Genomic DNA, 14,195 nt, shown 5'->3' with positions numbered 1-14,195 from the left:
GCTATCGAAAAATATTACAATATGCAAGCTTTCGAGGCAACTCAGGCTCCTTCTTATTTGCCTGAAAAAGGAGCCTGAGTTGCCTCAAAAGCTTGCATATTGTAATATTTTTAGATAGCCAATAAAAGGTGTCATTTTAGCTTGACTTCTCACTATAGCAGAAATTGAAATTCAGAACCATTGATATTTTTCAATCATCATTCATTCAGTGTCGGGAAACACATACTCATTATAGTTTCATCTTCATTTTCTTAGCTTATGTGTGGAATTTAGCAGACCATGTGCTTTAAAGTCTGATACACTGACCATACAAAAATGGTGTTCTTCACAACACTGTTGTAAACAGCTGTTATTTGAGTGTTTGCAGCCTTTTAGGTACCATAAATGAATCTGGCCATTTTTGTTGTATGGTTCTCATTAACAAGATGTGGTTTCACTCACTGTGTTTAGTTTAACACACAATTCTTAGTAAACTCTAGAGTCTGTAGTGCATTAAATCCAAGGAGGACAGCTACAATATTTCTGAAATGCACAAAAAACATTCCACAGCCAAAGTCTCTTAGATCATGCATCTTACATATTCTAATGATTGGTCAAACAACAAGTAAATCCTTCGACCATCTTAGCAAAATATGGTTGTATGTGCTGATTTGCAGAGACATGATTAGCTTTCTGGAAGAGCAGGATACATGTGTTAATGAGCAGATGTACTTAATAAAGTTGTCACCGAGTGTATGAATATACAGCCCAACAGACAACAAATAGAAGACATTTGGTGTACCAGTAAGCAGATCCCTGTTTATTATGGGAAATGCTTTAGGTTGATGTGGAAACATACTGCCCAAAATGACCATTGGCATTATTGTGGTTTGTTGACTTCTGGATCTAGATGCTGTGGACTAATACAGAATTGCAAGGATTGGTAAGGAAGTGAATCTTTAGGGGTTGCAGAGTAACTTGGCAGTATCTTCTGGAATTATCACCACACACCATAAACAGGAAGGCTGAAGTCTTATGGAAGCTACTTTCTTAATTGAAGACAGGACTCTAAGCTAATAAATGAAGGAGAGATATGGGTCTTCAATTTAAAAAGTCAGTCACATGAGGCTTTAGATTTGTTGTTTATGATGCACGCTGATAATTCTGAAAGTAGTTATTTAACAATGTTCCAGAAAAAAAGTGTGCATTTTGCAATTTTTGAGCATATGAGTGTTCAACTGACATGTAGATCTTGTAACATGAGTAACATTAGATTATTTCTTTTTTCCATGGATGTTTTTCAGATTGCTTGCAGTTGTACAACATTAGTCATTGTTGGCTTGTATAATGTCATAGCCATTTTTTTCTCAATGCTACATATAAACATGAAATTAAACATTTTCCCAGCCACTTCTATAAAGCACATGCGATAAGTAACATATAAAATAAAATGTTTCTTTTTAGGTGGAGTATTCTTTTAAAGGCTGTGTGATAGAGAGGGTGGTGTGTAACACTGGGGCACACCTGTCATGTCTCCCTGTTTACCATCTACACAATGGACTTCTGGAATAATATAACCTCGTGCCACCTATAGAAGTTCTCAAATGACTCTTTCATCATAGGTTGTAATGATAATAGATACATGACTGAGTAGAGGAGGCTGTTTGAGGACTTTATTTTGTGGTGCAAGGAGAACCACCTGCAGATCAGCATCAACAAGACAAAAGAGTTGGTGGTGCATTTTCAGCATGTTACAGAGCCCCTGATGGAGAGTGGAAGTGGTGTAGAACTACAAGAAATTGGCGGTCCATATGAACAGCAAACTGGACTGGTCGGGCAACACAATGGTGCTGTATAAGTAGGGCCAGCAATAACTGTACTTCCTGAGGAGATTCATGTTTTTTCATATGTGCTGCAAGCTGCTGGAGACATTTCATCAGTCCATTGTAGCCAGTGTGACATTGTATATGGTAGTCTCCTGGAGAAACAACTTAAGTTCAGGAAATGCAAAATGCATGAACAAAGTTTATCAGCACAGCACTGTTTTTGGACACTGCAGGCTGTTGTAGAAAAGAGGTTGATGGCAAAACTGGATGCCATCACAAACAATTCTGTCCAACCCCTTCAGGGAGTCATTCTTTGAATACTTTCAGCAACAGGCTCATACTTCCATGGTGTAATAAGAAACACCTCCTGGGATATTTTCTGCCTGCCGCCATTAGAAACTTCAATACTTCCTCCCACCGTCCTTCCATCACTCCAGCCAGAAGCCTTAGTAAATAGTACAAACTTCAATTTACTACTAGCATAGTATGTATTGTATTATATGTTTTTATTCTGTTGTCTTAAATTGTATTTTGGATTGATATCCATATTTTTTTTGTTGCTTTGCTACAGTATATATTTGAATTTCCCCTTAGGGAAGTATATCATATCTAACCTGATTAATTTTAGATATTTAATTCAGGCATATGTTTGCTTGGTTTTTAATTCAGTTTGAATGAAAACAGAAGTTGTGGTTTAGAGACTTTAGAACTGAACAGTACACCACATGGTTACCATACTCCAGCCCTGACTAACTGCTTAGTCCTGAGTGAGTCACCAGCTCCCTGCAACTATAAACTGGATAAATAGTTTAGAACTGGCGCCCTGCCCAGGGTTTGTTTCCTGCCCTGCGCCCTGTGTTGGCTGGGATTGGCTCCAGCGGATCCCCATGACCCTGTAGTTAGAATATAGCGGGTTGGATGATAGATAGATAGATAGATAGATAGATAGATAGATAGATAGATAGATAGATAGATAGATAGATAGACAATAATTTTGTATAATATTAACGTTTAACCCCCCGGGTGGAATTGAAGTCGAATAGTGTGGGTGAAGAACGATCTCCTCAGTCTGTCAGTGGAGCAGGACAGTAACAGCAGTCTGTCGCTGAAGCTGTTCCTCTGTCTGGAGATGATACTGTTCAGTGAATGCAGTGGATTCTTCATGATTGACAGGAGCCTGCTCAGGGCCCGTTGCTCTGCCACGGATGTCAAACTGTCCAGCTCTGTGCCTACAATAGAACCTGCCTTCCTCACCAGTTTGTCCAGGCGTGAGGCATCCCTCTTCTTTATGCTGCCTCCCCAGCACACCACCGCATAGAAGAGGGCGCCACAACCGTCTGATAGAAAATCTGCTGCATCTTATTGCAGATGTTGAAGGACGCCAGCCTTCTAAGGAAGTATAGTCGGCTCTGTCCTTTCTTGCACAGAGCATCAGTATTGGCAGTCCAGTCCAATTTATCATCCTGCTGCACTCCCAGGTATTTATAGGTCTGCACTCTCTGCACACAGTCACTTTTGATGATTATGGGGTCCATGAGGGGCCTGGGCCTCCTAAAATCCACCATCAACTCCTTGTTTTTGCTGGTGTTCAGTTATAGGTGGTTTGAGTCACACCATTTAACAAAGTCCTTTATTACTTTCCTATACTCCTCCTCCTGCCCACTCCTGATGCAGCCCATGATAGCAGTGTCGTCTGCAAACTTTTGCACGTGGCAGGACTCCGAGATGTATTGGAAGTCTGATGTATATAGGCTGAACAGGACCGGAGAAAGTACAGTCCTTTGTGGTGCTGTCTTTAAGATAGTCCACGATTAATGCTACCAGGTATGAATCTACTTCCATCTCTGTCAGCTTGTCCTTAAGGAGCAGAGGATGTATGGACTTATTGTTAAATAAATGTCTGAAAATATCTTCCATGATCCACTTTCTCTTGACACTTGCACAGAAAATCAGATTTGCCTTATATCTCAGCAAAATGTATATGTTTTCCTTCAAGGGTATATTTAAACATTTATCCAGTTATTATAATTAGCCAATAAATGGCTAACTCTACCCAAGTGTCTAATTCCCATGTGTAAACAAATCAACTTTAGCAGAGCAATTTAACGATCCCTCTTTAGCCAAGTTTCTTCCAGTTCGGCAGTACTGGAGCTAATGGGGCTGAAAGATGTTTCTTACGGAATTGAAGGTTTGGGCTTCAAATCAGCAAAATGAAGGCAGCTTTTTAAGTAGTACTGCAGTAATCTTGGCAGCTTATACATGACATATGCCTGTTTAAAGAAAATTGTTTATAATTCTGATAATTGGATTAGGAAGTAAAATCTGTTTTATATTGAATGCTGACAACTCTGGAAGCAGTGCCAAATGTTTTACTCTTCAGTAATCATTTTTTAAATGGTAAACCTAATTTAAATGTCACTTTTCCACTTGAAAAGTCAGATCAAGTGTTTGCAAGTCTGGAATATTCAGTATAAAATGCAAATTAATGTATATAAATATAACTGGTTGACATGTTTATCCACAGTGATGTACAGTGCAGATCGTTTTACTTGCCACTTAGTGTCTTCTATTTGATGTTGGTGTCTTAAGATGTGCATCATTTTAATTTTTGAAAAAACAAAAGAAGTTGTACATTATACATACTGTAATCACAAGTTATGTGTTCTCAAACAGAGATGTGAAAAAGCCAGTCAAAGATATTCTATGTTCATCTCTGTAAAAGATGGTGAAAAGTTTAAATGCATTCCATTTATAGTTTAACTCTCTTCTTCTTCTACGGCAATATCTCCTATGCCATTAGAATTTTGGTATACAGAATATCGAGTTAAATTAATATTGTACAGAATCATTACTTACCTTTCCTTTGGGGTGGCTCCCTATCTCCTGTGTTGATGGTGCCTCTTTAAATGTGATAAAAGCACACTATCCGTCATGTGTCATCTTACAAAGGATTATTTTTTGGAAACACATTGTCTACTCCTGTGTATGTGTTCAATCTTGAACCCAAGACATGAGAATAAGGCTGACTGAATAGATGGGTGCATCTAACTTTAGAATAAGCCTAATTAGTCTAATGACAGCTATAGGGACAATTAGAGTTAATCAGGGTAAACAGAGGAGATATAAAATATAAGTGGCTGGAACTGGAGGATAGGTACAACTGCCTAACAATGATCTACTTCTCTGCCCTCAAAAAGCCTTAATTCTTCAGGATGTGTGTTCAATAAGTTATTGAAAGTCCAGCAATAAGTTTATAGTTCATATTAGCTCCAGTAAGTCCAATAGTTGTAGCCGGTAAAGAATCTCTTTACTGAATAGCTTGTTCCATGTCATGCCACAGATACCCCTTTGGATTGAGATCTAGAGATGGGAAAGTGTGTTGCTTTAACATAAATTCACTGTTGTGAAATATGAATCTGTTCTAATACTTTCCTAGACTGCATTAACCTGCTGAAAAGCTGATTTGCTGATGAGTATGTACATTGCTGTCATAAAAAAATGCACTTGATTTGAAACAATGGTCAGATTTCTTGCAGTCTTTGAAACATTAATGTACTTTTATCAACGTTTCTAATGTACAGTTATCCATCAATTTTTTAATCACTGATCCAGCCTATACCTGTAAAATCAAGCATTACCAAAACAGTATTACACAGTCACTCTCAACGTGCTGTGTAGACACATGGTAGAGTGAATCAATGAGCTTAATGAGTTTTTGTTATTTCTTACAGTATATACTGATTCTTCCATCAGCATCTGAACAAAAGAAAGTGACCTTCATTCAGATCAGGCTGTGTTTTTCTAGTTATCCAGTGTTTGTGAAATTAAGCAATTTTACCTTCTTGTCCTCTGACAATGGACTTCTATTTTGAAGCATTGGGTTGCAATACATAATCCGTGAAAAAAAATGAGTTGTGAACTATAATATAACTCTCTAGCACCAAAGCTATACTTACCTATAATCCTTTTAACTGTAGTCAGCCTGCTACTGTACAGTACATGGGCTCCTTTTACAAATGGTCTGTTTGGATATTGGCTCATACTTGATCTGTCTATTTTATGCATGACAGCCCCAGCATAGTTTCTGTTCCTAGAACAATCCAGCCAACAAGTCTGGCAACCATTATGATGAGACAGATGTACCTAATGATGTGTATATTTTAATTTCTGGCAGACCACTGGACAGAGATTATTATGTCTACTATTGTGTATTGACCAGATATATCATTAAGGAAAAAACATCTGTTGTGCATTTCATCATAGCCTTTTTTTGGCTTCCTGCTCATAGTGTTATATTCTGGAATCTTAGTAGTTAACATCTTTCCCAAAAATGTCATGCTCAGAATTTTAGTATTTAAACCACAAAGAATGCAAACCTATATATAATATATAAAACTAAGCAACACCCGCCGTAGCATACGAATAGGAAAGGAAAATGGTGTGAAAGGAATTCAGAAATCAAGAAGAAAGAAATACTTCTTGAAAGATGCAATTGTGAATAGATGTTTTGCTGGAGACGACAGATGATGAGTCGAAAGATCTAATCTCGGAAAAAGCTTGAATTTCAGCTTCACCACCATAAACTCCAGATGTTGCCATGTATTGATTGTGACTTGTTTTGATAACTCAACTTGCGTTGGAAAGCACAGCAGGAAGAACGTCTCCAAATCTGTCTAAATGTGATGCAACAAAATCTACTGCCCTATGTCGTAGTGAGAGTGCATTGCCTTTTGTCAACCATTTGTGTCCGGATCCCGGAATACGTTGTACAACAGAGAAGATACTGTTGTTCATTTTATAACAAAGGCTTAGGAAGCAGCCGTCGCAGTATAATGAAAATAGCAAGGAGCGAAACCAATAGCAAGCAGAGAAACCAATGCCAATGGTCGAGAGAGTACCTTCCTGTAGCAGGCTACGGAAAAGACTCCCAGGAGCAGACATGGCCAAAGTGAAAGGTCACGCGGTCAGGCTAGATATTGGGCAGTGACGTGACACCAATGGGGTCATGAGAGAGGAGCGGGGAACTTGGTAGTCCGAGGGAGGAATAGGAATCGAGAAATATTGCATGGGGGTGTATGGGAGGCCGCAGGCAGCTTGGAGAAGGGTTTGGAAGAGGACGAATAGGAATCGAGAAATGCCGTGTGGGCTGCGTGTGGGCGGGACCGAGTTTAAAGAGGAAGCAGGACGAACCAGAAAAGAAATATATATAAGAGATGTTGGATCATTTTTTATAAAGTGAATTGAAAAATGTCACAATAACATCCCTTTCTGAGTTGCAACTGACTCAGGGCACTTGACAGGTTTTAAGCATTGAGCTGCAAAAAAACAAATATAAGAAAAATTGACATTTTTTCTTTAATAATAGTCAAAAGTAGCATTCTTGTTATGACTGTGTCATGTTAAAAACAGAGTGAGAATGTGAACAAGTGGGTATGAATTGAGTGCCTTCCTTTCACCTTGAATTTCCAACATTACCAACACAACATTGGAAAAAAGACTCTCTATTATAAAAAAGGTAAACGTATGTAGAGTTGAATATATAAATTGTTACTCCTTGCTCAAAGAGAAGTAAAAAATGCTGCATTATAAAAGTATGCTCCGAATTATCTCTGTAAATAGTATCTTGAAATAGGATTGATGGCAGTGTCCTTACAATATGTTTAAAACAGAGAACAATGAGAGAGGCTCAAGTGGAAGTAAAATAGACTATTGGTATAAAAGAGAAACTATGGATGCTGTTGGCTAGAGACACAATTCTGAATCTGGGTTAAGTGTATTTTAAATCCACACAACTATACCAAAAAAACTGGCAAATAACCAAGTCAAGCCAAATAGTGGCAAATTAAACAAATCTCAAAGTTTATTCAGTGCCTTTACCAGAAAGACTGCTGTAAAAGCCAGTAAAAGGAACGGAAAACAGTTCTGGAGGTATAATCTTTTAACCTATAACACCATTTTCTGTTTAGTTAAAAAGCTGAAAGATGTCAGGAAGGTACAACTAAGTCAAAAGGTATCTGCTAAGGATGGACATTTTGATATATCAATATTTAGGGGTAGTCCACTCCACAACAGAAAACAAAATTCCACAAAATCTCAAAAAAGCTTTGACTAATTTGATTGAAATTTGTTGACATTATACAACCCAAAATATGAAAGATTTGGGACGGTATGGAAAATGCAAATAAAAGAAAAATAAACAGTGATTCTTATATTTACTTTGACTTTCATTTCATTGCAGACAGTATGAATCCAAGATATTTCATGTTTTGTCTGGTCAACTTCATTTCACTTGTTAATATTCTGTTTATTTCAGGCCTGCAATGCACTCAAAAAAGCTGGAATAGTAAAGCATTCACCACTTTGTAGTGTAATGTCACCATTCCTTCTCATAACACTTGAAAGACATTTTGGTATTGCGGATACCAAGCAATGAAGTGTTTCACATGTTATTTTTACCCCATTATTCCTGAAAACGTGCCTTAAGTTGTGCAACAGTATGAGGTTGTCATTGTTGCATTTTTTAATTTCAAAGTTCTCCACACATTATCTGTTGAGGACAGGTCAGGACTGCAGGCAGGCAGTACTTCTTCCGTGTTCACCCTGAGAAGGGCTGGAGCCCCGTCCAGGGATTGCTCCTGCCTTACACCTTATGCTTGCTAGCTCAAGATTAAGTGGTTTTTGAAAGTTGTAAGGTATATTCAAGAGTAAAGAGCTTCAGTGAACTAATAATATTAGCCTCAGGAGAGAAAAAAAATGATACATCTGGAACCTTGGAACTATAGCTGAGGCCAATTTTGTCAAGTAACAGAGCTAGCATTCACATAAATGTTATACATTGTCAATTTGGTTTGTCAAACCAAAGTTAGATTGAAGAGTCAACATTAAACAAAGTCAACTAAACACAGGACTCATCTTCTGATTAAAAATGACTAACATAAAAACCTTCAGCCAGTGAGGTCCTCCAGGACTAAATTAAAGACACCATTCCTGAGCCTGCTTTCCTCACATATCAGTTTTTCAGTTCTTGTCAGTTTTAAGCCCAGTGATACGGTTGTTGCATACTTGCATAGCCTCTTTCAAAAGCATTAGACAGAATTATCCTGATGCATGTGGTAAAGACTACCTACATGCAGGGTTTGTGCCCATGCTACATTTTGTCAAGCACTAAACAGTAGTTGGGTGGTAATTACATATATCACGTTGAAGATTCACACAATAATCATTTTCCAGTCAGCATATTTTTCAAGCTTTTGGTGACCCAGGTGTATTATAAAGTACTGCCCTATGCAGTTTTAAAGATATCATTTATCATAGTAAGGCCTTTTAAAGTTGCAGTTAAGTAAAAGAAAATAGTTTCTCTGACACATACAACCAGTTTTGGTTTTAATTATTCAATTCAATAAATTGTCAAAAAATTATCTTTTGCTCTGCTCTGACCACTAGCCTGGACTCTCTGGAGGCAGTAGGAGAGAAGGATGCTGGCTAAATTGCTGACCATCATGAACAATCTGTCACAACATCTGCATGACAGCCTGCTCAGTCTGTAGAGTATCTTTAGCCAGGATGATACTCCTAAGGAGTGCTGTTGGAGGTCTTTCTGACTAGCTGCCATCAGATGTTAAAACATAATATCTGGTTAGACTATGTTTCTGTGCTATGTTAATTTTAACTGGTTAATGGCCAGATTTACAGTATTCATTTGTTTCAGTTTTGTATTTTAGTTTCTGTGTATTGGCTTCTGTATATATGTAATTCCTCCTTGGATCAATAAAGTATATATCTTCAATAATCTACTTTAACTAAACTATCTGGGCAGGTTGCACTTGTTCATTGAGTCTCTTGCTTTCGATACTGGTGATTGAACTTTGTCTTAGATGTTTTTTTGTTTCTCTCACTCACATGCTGGCTCATCCAGCCCCACCTGAGAAGTGGTATATTTATGTGATTTTACAGTAAGGATAGACACAGTAAACAAATTATTAGGAACACCTGTAAACCTGCTTATCTGTGCAATGATCTAATTAGCCGATCACATGGCGGCAGCATATGGTATACAGACAGGCAGATACAGGTCAGGAGCATCAGTTAATTTTATACCAAACATCAGAATGAAGAAAATCACCTCAGTGATTGGGACCATGACATGATTGTTGGTGCCAGATGGGCTGACTTGAGTATTTCTTATTTATCAAATCGATTCCAATATGTACAGAAATGTGCTGACAGTACTCCACCATTATATACAGAAGTGAGATATGGTGTCCCACAGGGCTCAGTACTGGGACCTTTACTGTTTTTACTTTACATGCTTCCACTGGGATCTATCATTAGGAAACATAATATTAATTTTCACTCATATGCAGATGAAACCCAGCTATACCTTTCTTTTAGATTAAATTATGTTTCTTCAAAGTTGTCTTTAATGTGAATTAAAGGAGTGGATGGGTATGAACTACCTATCTGTAAACACCGATAAAACTGAGATGTTAATTATTGGAGGGAATGACGCTGATCACAGCAATATTTCGTCATCATTTAACTCAGTTGGAATCACCATTAATTTTACTGATTCAGCCCGTAATCTAAAAGTTATCTTTGTCTCTAGCACGTCATTTAAAGTGCACCTTACAAAGTTGTCCAAATCATGTTTCTTCCATCTTAAAAATGTTGGGAAATTAAGGCGCTTTCTAAATAAACAGGATTCTGAGAAATTAATTCATGCATTTATTTTTAGTAGGATTGACTACTGCAATGCGGTGTTCACTAGCTGTTCAAACTGTTCTTTATACAGCCTCCAGTTAATCCAAAATGCGGCTGCAAGAATTATTACAAGAACAAGAAAATATGAACACATAACTCCAGTTCTTAAATCCTTACACTGGCTCCTGGTTAAGTTTAGGGCAGATTTCAAAATCCTCCTTTTAATATATAAAGCCTTAAGTGGTCAGGGTCCAGCTTACTTGTCTGAACTTATCATGACTTACAAACCAGAGCTCAAATTAAGATCTCAAGATGCCAGTTTGCTTATGATTCCAAGGATTAATAAAATAACATGGGAGGTTGAGCTTTTAGTTACAGGGCCCATAAACTGTGGAATGGTCTGCCTGCTTCTATAAGAGATGCCCCTTCAGTCTCAGCTTTCAAATCCCAGCTGAAGACTCACTACTTCAGTTTAGCATATCCTGACTAGAGCTGCTGATTAACTATACAGACTGTATCTCTGTTGTTAGTCATTAACACTAAAACATTAGTAATGATAGTTCTAATTTGTTACTAACCCTCACCTATTCTGTTTCTCTTCTCGGTACTCAAATGTGGCACTTGGTGCCACGGCCAACCTGCCAAGTTGTTTTGCCTGTCTAAGGTAAAGTCATCTCTGATGGAGGATCACAGGAATCGTGGAGTAGAGGGGTCCTTTCATCGGATTTGCTGTGTCAGCTGTGGAATGGCCAATTTAGGGAGGCAGCTTGATGGCCAAGGTCTCCAGGACTCTAAACAAATCCAAATCATATTATTTGATATCATCTACTGTTCAATTCTGCTCCGTACTTGTAATATGTTTATTGTTATACTGTATTGAGGATTACTTGTGTTCTGTTCTGTGTACTGTATTGACCCGCTTCTTTTTGACACCCACTGCACGCCCAACCTACTTGGAAAGGGGTCTCTCTTTGAACTGCCTTTCCCAATATTTCTTGCATTTTTCCCTACAAGGGTTTTTTTTAGGAGATTTTCCTTGTCTTCTTAGAGAGTCAAGGCTGGGGTGCTGTCAAGAGGCAGGGCCTGTTAAAGCCCATGGCGGCACTTCTTCTGTGATTTTGGGCTATACAAAAATAAATTGTATCATATTGTATTTCTGTTTCTGCCCATCTCCTTGGATTTTCATACACAAATCTCTCTGTAATTTACTCAGAAAGGTCTGAAAAACAAAAAACATCCAGTAAGTAACAGTTCTGTGGAAGGAAACAGCTTGTTGATGAGAGAGGTCAGAAGAGAATGGAACGACTGGTTTTAGCTGTTAGAGAGGTTACAGTCACTCAGATGAGCGTTCTGTACAAGTGTGATGAACAGAAAAGTATCTCAGAATGCACAACATGTCAAAACTTGAGGCAGATGGGCTTCAGTGGCAGAAAACCACGCTGGGTTCTCCTATGAGCCAAGAACATAAAGCGGAGGCTGCACTGTACAGTTGAAAACTGTGAAAACATGAATCTCAAATTCCTCTGAGGATCTCATACTGATCCCTATGGAAAAAGTGTAAAATTCCTGCTGTTGTATTTGAAACTTTGAAGCTGGTATGTTTCATAATACAAGTAGATAACAGAGTTTGGGTCTTAGGCTACGTACAATCTGAATATAAATATCTCCTGTGTTGAGTTTGTACGGCATCCTACGTTTTAATGAGTTTCCTTAAGAGAAACTGGCTGAATTTTATTTCTTTGTCTTTGTGAGTATTGTAGTGGAAAAGTACATTCCTTATCTCTGCTGAAAAGGTTTCTAGTTCACTTATAATGATGGAAAGGCAATATTAATTTTCATTTAAATTTTACTTTTTAGCAGTGTGGAATAATCACCAAATCTCAAATTGATGATAACCAAATGATACAGTGAACACAAATATTGTTCTGTAATATGAAACAATCATTGGTAACAGGTAAAAAAAATCAAATTTTAAGTAAGTATTAAAATGTTAATTTAATGTTCTTTTGGATTAGCAAAGAAAACACTCCTTCAATCACTCAGTACTTAGGTGCTGTTCTGTTTTGTGACAGTAATACCCAAATGCATCCCTGTAGTGCTGCATTATTTCTTGTTTAATGTTTAATACAAAAGTACTTGTGGCAATTTTACATCAAGAGAGAGTGGGGCATAGCTCCTCCAAATATCATGCAAAATAAGCATCCCTCAATAGTTTAACATAATATTAAAATACTTATAAAAAAAAACTCAGCTTTGTCCTTTTAAAAATATTTTCCAGTTTTCTAACATATGATCAATGTAATTACTTATCTACTGTAAACAAAAATTGCTTCCTGTAGTATGTAATATTGTCCTTGTAACAGATGCTGCAAACATGTTTCCGATTTAGAGACTGGACCAATTGGTCCTGCAGTGGTCTCTCTACCTGTGGGTCTTGGGTGCACATGTCCAACCAGAACTGCCTAATTTAGCAGTGGGGTTTGAATGACGGCCATCTGTCGCTGTTGCTTTTTTAATTGTGCATTTACACTTCTGGTCTGAGCTTTTTCCACCTATGGCCATGCAGCACACATCAGCAAGAAGTATGAAAAGTCCAGTATTATTTGCGTTCTTAAAGGTAGCCACCGTAATATTAAAAAAAATAAAATCAGTGTCAGGTTTGCATCATTCAAAAGACAATGCAAGGCATTCTGATTTTCACCATTACTAAGGAGAATCATGCTAAATTTGAAAAAGCCACTAGGGAACCCTTATGTGTGCTCCTTCTACTTTGTGGAAAAGAAGCTAGCATTATGTGGTCCCTATTTCAAAGAATCCTGGTGCAGAAAGAACAGGTATGCATGTACAAAGTCAGTTTTTCAATTGGCCTCATGCTGACTAGTAAATGCCTGACACCCCACTAGCTAGCACTGATACCAGATATGCAGAGTGTAGTTTAAATCATGCAGCGTGTGTAGTCTGCATATGCTTATCATTTTAATATGGCTTTTTTTTCACTTGAAAGTCATTCAGCTGTAGATCTGAGATGTTGTTGTCTCTACTTAAGTAGTACTTAGAGAATTTTTTTTCCTGCGGAGCTGGTACTAACGAGGCTATGACTTTTTTAATAGTGTTTAAGTCTATTTGGCTGTTATTTGTCACATGATGGTGATGATGTCAGAGTATGTCATGAAGATCTGATGCCAACTGAGAAAGACCAGGCACCAGCACAAAGCAATTTTTTATGCTGTATTTGCTGGGCTGGTAACATCACTTCAAGAGAATCCACTTAATCAACAAGCTAATTAAAAGGGTAGGCTCAATTATGGGATGCAACCTGGACCCCTTGGAGGTAGTAGGGGAGGACAGAATGAAAACAAAAGTGAGTGTCATTAGGAACAATGTTGCACATCCCCTCTTTGACACACTAACACTGAGACATTTAGCAGTAATGTGTCAAGAAACGCAAATGGGGCTCCTTTATACCAATGACAATATGCCAGCATAATTTGAATTTTCTCATTTTATACTCATTCTGGTGTGTGTTCATACCAAAGTATGTGTATTTGTTTATTTGCTTACTTATTTACAAATGTATGTATTTATTTATTTAAAGGGCTTCTGTAAAAAGACGAAATTTCCCCCTGGAGATAAATAAAGTTGTATCTAGCATGCAACTGTTTTGTGTGAACTTACATGTTTCACTCATCA

This window comes from Polypterus senegalus, chromosome 7, assembly GCF_016835505.1.
Source record: "Polypterus senegalus isolate Bchr_013 chromosome 7, ASM1683550v1, whole genome shotgun sequence".
NCBI classification, from domain to species: domain Eukaryota; kingdom Metazoa; phylum Chordata; class Cladistia; order Polypteriformes; family Polypteridae; genus Polypterus; species Polypterus senegalus.
This window is presented reverse-complemented; position numbering follows the sequence as displayed.